This window comes from Lotus japonicus, chromosome 2 (assembly GCF_012489685.1).
Source record: "Lotus japonicus ecotype B-129 chromosome 2, LjGifu_v1.2".
Taxonomy (NCBI): Eukaryota; Viridiplantae; Streptophyta; class Magnoliopsida; order Fabales; family Fabaceae; genus Lotus; species Lotus japonicus.
This window is the reverse complement of record NC_080042.1, coordinates 20,630,099-20,636,098: the sequence shown is the minus strand read 5'-3', so window position 1 is coordinate 20,636,098 and position 6,000 is coordinate 20,630,099.

The following is a 6,000-nucleotide window of genomic DNA, read 5'->3' as shown; positions in this document are numbered from 1 at the left end:
TTAGATCACCCCATCCTCTGGTTGAAACTTCAGACCCTCACCTTGGAACCTCTGAACCCAATTCTCAAATGATTAACATTGGTTCTCCACAAGGTGCCTCTGAAGCTCATAGCAGCAATCACCCAGCCTCTCCTGAAACCAACCTCTCCATAATTCCTTATACTCCTCTCCAACCCACATCTCTCTCTGAGTGCATCAATATTTTCTATCATGAAGCCTCTTTGAGGCTCCGCAATGTGCACGGTCAGACTGACCTCAGTGAGAATGCTGAACGTGTGGCTGATGAGTGGAACAATCTAGGCACTTGGCTGGTGGCTCAAGTTCCAATTATGATGCAGCTCCTGCATGCAGAGGGAAGTCAGAGCATTGAGGCTGCAAAGCAAAGGTTTGCTCGAAGGGTGGCTCTTCATGAACAAGAACAGAGAAATAAGCTTCTTGAAGCTATTGAAGAAGCCAAGAGAAAGAAGGCTCAAGCAGAAGAAGCTGCACGTCTAGCAGCAGCTCAAGCTGAACAAGCCAGACTAGAGGCAGAGCGACTTGAAGCTGAGGCTGAAGCTCTTAGATGCCAAGCACTTGCACCAGTAGTGTTTACTCCTGATGCTTCTGTTTCCATTCCAGATCCTCAAGCTGCTCAGAATGTTCCTTCCAGTTCTACTCAGTCAAGCTCATCCAGACTCGACATCATGGAACAACGTCTTGACATTCATGAATCCATGCTGATTGAGATGAAGCACATGATGATGGAACTTCTGCGACGAACTGACAAACCTTAATTTTAGGATCTCTTCATTTTCTTTCTTTAATTTTGTTTTATTTTTTAAACTCTGTTTCTTTTTACTTATTTATTCTCTTTGTTCGTTTGTGCGTATATATGCATCTCTATATATATTTGTGTCACATATGTTTGCAAAAATCTTTTTATTCATCATTTCTTTATGTTTACATCATACATTCTTTCCCTAAAATCTAGAATGGAGGATCCCTCCTCATTCTTCTGCACTCCTGGCGCTGCTCTGACCTATCCTTCTCCAGACGCTCCAGTACATGCTGGATGTTGCTGAGCCTGTCCTTTAGCTCATCCCTCTCCAGAATCTCTTCTGAAGTCTTGAGCTTCTCTTCCAAACTCCTTTTTTCTTCCAGCAGCTTGAGTTCAAGCCGGCTGAGTTCTTGCACCTCCTCCACGAAGGCAAGAAATTCCTTCAGGTCTCTCTCCAACTCTGGACGCAGGTCCTCTTCCAGCAGTGTCCGTGTCAGCTCCGCGATGGTCGTTGTACCCTCTGGATGCCGGATGTTCAGGAACAAGTCCTCCTCAAAGGCCTTCTTCCTCAGCTCTTCTAGTGCTACGATGTATGATGCCATTTTTTCTTTACTGAAAATTGTTCGAGGTGTGAAGCTTACCTTTCTCTCCAACGCTTTTTATAGGCTTCACTTTCTCTCTGAAAGTTAATGCTCCTACGGTTTCTCGAGGTTAAGTTCTTGGTAACTGACCCTTCTCTTTACTCACTTGACCGGTGGTAAACGTTCTTCTCTTGCATTAACTCTTCTATTTATTTCGCCTAACTCTGATTCTTGCATCGGTTTCATCTTCTTTAAACTTAGACCTTCTCTAAGGGGGAGTACCTTGTACTTCAAGCTAAGTTTTTCACACCTCAAGCTTTTTGCTTATGACAAAAAGGGGGAGTAAACCCAGTTTTTGATGTGTAAGATGTGTTAGTGTGATTTATTTTTCTTTTGGAGAATTTAAGAGTTCCACCTTCATGACCATAGATGTGTCACTGGGCAAATACAAGGAATACATTTCACTTCTTCTGAAGTGATTCTAGTTGACTCTGATACCCAAGACTCTGATACCTTGTCCGTGACTCTGATTACTTATGCGCTCTGATTACTCGATTTTCATCTATGTCATAAGTTTTTCACTCTGAACTCTTATATCATTTAGCTCAGAATCTAGACTTTACTAACGTTTTCATCAAGTATTAGATTCAGGGGGAGCTAAGCTCAGAATCAAGCAGTGACTTGAATTCAAAATGAGCAAGATAAACTATTCACATCAGGATAAGTATTATTCTATATCTCTAAACTCTGAGTGAATTCAGTTTAATGTTTAAGAATTGTTCATCAAAAATCTTAGTTTTGTCATCATCAAAAAGGGGGTGATTGTAAGATCAAGTTTTGATCTAGTAGTACAACTCTATGTTTTGATGATTACAAGTTAACCTTTTGATATGAACAATTGTGGTACTCTAACGTGTTTTTCTGAGTGTGCTGTTTACAGGCTCTGACCTCAACTCAATCTCACACAAATCAGAAGCACTGTGTATAAAGAGTGACCCAAGCAACGCTTTCGCATTCACCATGTTCAGTATGAACAGTGGAAAAGCTTCAGAAGTTCTGAAGTTATACAAACTCTGATGAGGACTCAGTCACTAGAAGCTCTGAAGATCCAGAAGTTCTGATAACCAAGAAACACTGAAGGTTCAGATGTTCTGATGGTGTAGAAGACTCTGAAGTTGCAGAAGCTGAATAGTGGAAACTCTGAAGTCCAGAAGCAAGAAACTCTGAAGGCCATGTTCTTCCCTCTGAGTTCAGAATCAGAAGATACAATGGTCAGAGGATCTGTGCTTTCCCTCTGACTCTGATCAACCGGCTTCACAAGTTCCAATATGAAGCATTCCCCTGATCAGAAGTCTCCTAGGTTTAAAGGTCGCGTCGCTATCCAAGTACAAAAGCTACTGTACCTTCCTGACGACCTACCTAACGTTCTCAGCCACAGCAGAAGCTGGATTTTCCAGAACTGCCCTCCAACGGTAGCATTTCCCATGCATCGCTCAACCCTAATCCTTGGAGTATATAAAGAGGCTGAAGACTGAAAGAAACGGCAAGAAGCATTCACATACGCAAGACATATTCAAAATCTTCTAAGTTTTCTTTCATCTGAAATTCATTGAGTTTACTATTAGCTTTTTAGAAGCAAATCTCTTGTAAACAATTCTTTGATAAACAGTTTGTTTAGTTCCTTTAGGAGATCAAGGTTGATCGGATCCTAGAGAAGACTAAGAGAGTGAATCTTAGTGTGAGCTAAGTCAGTGTAATTGTTAGTCACTTGTAGGTTTCAAGTGCAGTTGTAACTCTTACCTGATTAGTGGATTGCCTTCATTCTAAGAAGGAAGAAATCACCTTAACGGGTGGACTGGAGTAGCTTGAGTGATTTATCAAGTGAACCAGGATAAAATCCTTGTGTGCTTTTCTATCTCTTATCTTTAGCACTTAAGTTCTCGAAAGATTTGTCAAAATCTTTAAGGTGGAAGTTTTATACTGAAAACGTTATTCAAACCCCCCCCCCCCTTTCTACCGTTTTTCATACCTTCATCTTCTTCTTCCTCTCCCTCTCTCGCGATTTTCTTCTTCTCTTCTTTCTCACTTTTTCTCTTCTGAGTTTTACGTAGCAGTAGTATTTTGTGCCCTTCTAAATTAGCTTTTATCCCTTTCACAATAAATCCTAATGATATCTCCTAATATTTGAAAAATAAATTAATGCTTCATCTTTTTCAAATAAAAACTGAATATATAATAATTATAAAAGGTATAAACCCCATTTAAAAAAAAACTCAAACCTTTAAAATTCAAAGATAAAATTCGGAAATAACAAACCCTGCAGCAATATCGTGGAAAAACAGGACAGCTTGACCTCTGCTCACTAAAACGTGAACAACTCGAGCTACAGAGGTCGGAATGACATGAAGTCAAAGGGAGAATTTAGATACCAGAGAGAGCTACAATTCTTATGAAGGAAGTTTCTTAAGATTAGATCGTTAAGATCACTCTAAAAATCATTCAAAATCACGTAATATTCTAAAAACAAACCCAATCTTTGTTTTTGAAAACCAAATCTTATCATATCTCTTAGGATTTAAAAAAATAAAAGATAAAACCCTTATCTTCTAAAAAAAAAAAACCTGAAATCAATCAATTAAATCCTTTTTTAATTAAAGAAATTCAATCTTTTATTAAAACATACATATCTTCTCTCAATTTGTTGCAACTAACTCACAACAAATCAAAATCATATCTCTACATCACAATTTCGGCCTCTAACCCTAATATCTTCACACAATTATTATTATCTCGGAAAATAATAATATTTTCACAACATAGGTAAAATAAAATTATGCACACAAGTCACACAAGTGATTTATTAATCACTAAAAATCCACATAATATAATTTATTTAAAATAAATAATAATGACCATAAACAGGGTCTTATCGTCACAACCACTGTTGCACCTCAACCAGAACCCCAACCTGAACAACAACCTCTTCATCTTCTCCTCAAAACACTTCCACTACTGAGAGAGAATTATTTCAAGTTCTGAAAGACAGAACTTCTGGACCATCAGACACCATCTTGGTTCCAATTCCACAAACCTCCCCTCTCTTCAATCCAACTCCCCTCAATGTCGTTTTTCCTCCATTTTCATCTCCTGAAAATTCACAAGTCTCTCTATCTGGATATTCTCCAGTTAATTCTAGAGACTTTGTCTTCTCAAACCCTGAGGTCCAACTCATTCCTGATCAGACTACTTCTGATCAGATAATTCTGGATATGCCTCCAACTTTTGAAGCAGAAACTTCTGCTCAAGCTGTTTCTGAGGCAACCAGCTCAAACCATGCCGCAACCACTCAACCCTCACCTCAACCCAACCTTCCAATCATTCCCTACACTTATCCTGAGCCAAACAACCTTCTGGAATGCATTAACATTTTTAATGATAAGGCATCAACTAGGCTGAGGAACTTGTATTCCTCTACTGAATCAAGTGAGAAGCCCAATTTGGTTATGGCTCAATGGGATGATCTCTGTAGCTGGATGAGACCTGAGATTGAAATTATGCTGGAATTTTCTGATTGCGACAAAGCTGAAAGACTTGAAGCTGCTCATAGGAAGCAGGAAGTTCAGAACAGAAGAAGGCAAGCACTTCTGGAAATGCAACTTAGAGAAAATATGAGACAAGTCATCTCAGAAGACACTTAAAGCAGAGAAGAAAACGATGAAGAAGCTCAAGCTAAGAAAGCAAAAGCTGACGCTGAAAGGGCTGAGAATGAGAAACTAGAAGCTCAAGCTAAAGAGCTCGCTAGAGCTGCTGCTGCCAGACTTGAAGCTGCCAGGATTGAAGCCGCCAAGGCAGAAGCTGCTCGCTTAGAAGCTCTGAAAAAGGCTGCTAAGCTGGAAGCTGAAGCCGCCGCCTTGAAGACCCAAAAACTTGCTTCTGCTTCTGCTATTGCCGTTAGTTCTGATATGGTTAGAAGTTCTGAACTGGGCTCATCCTCTAATCTTGCTGCACCAACTGCTTCTGCTCAACCTGACTTATCTGATATAGCTGCCAGGCTCGACCTCTTCCAGAAGCACATTGAAGATCAAGGCAAGGTCAACCAAAGCTTTCTCCAGATGATGGACACGCTCATGAAGAGGCTTCCAGATCCTAAACCTTAGTTTCTTTTAGGATCTCTATCTCTGCTTTCTTTTTATTTCTGAAGTTTTCAAATTTTATTTCTACCAACTTATTTATGTTATGAGTTTGTGCATCTGAATTTCCTTATTTTCTTTTCTTTATTTATATTCTTTTGTGAACTTAGTCCTGTTTTCTTAATCAGGGTAGTACCTAGTACTTCAAAGCTAAGTTTTTCACACTCTTGTCCTTTTTGCTTATGACAAAAAGTGGGAGTAGACAACCTATGTTTTTGATAGGTTATTTTTTTCTTTTGGAGATTATAAGTGATCAATCGTTATAACCAAGGTTATTAAAACCGGACCGGTGATCAAACCGGTGAGAGCACTGGTTCAAGGTTCATTGGTTCAACCGTAATTGAATCGTGGTCCAACCGGTATTACCGCTATAAATTAAATAATATTTTTTGAATAAATATATAACATGTAAGGTAATAATATTGAGTAAAATATGTATACCAAAAAAAATATATTGAGTAAAATAGACAAT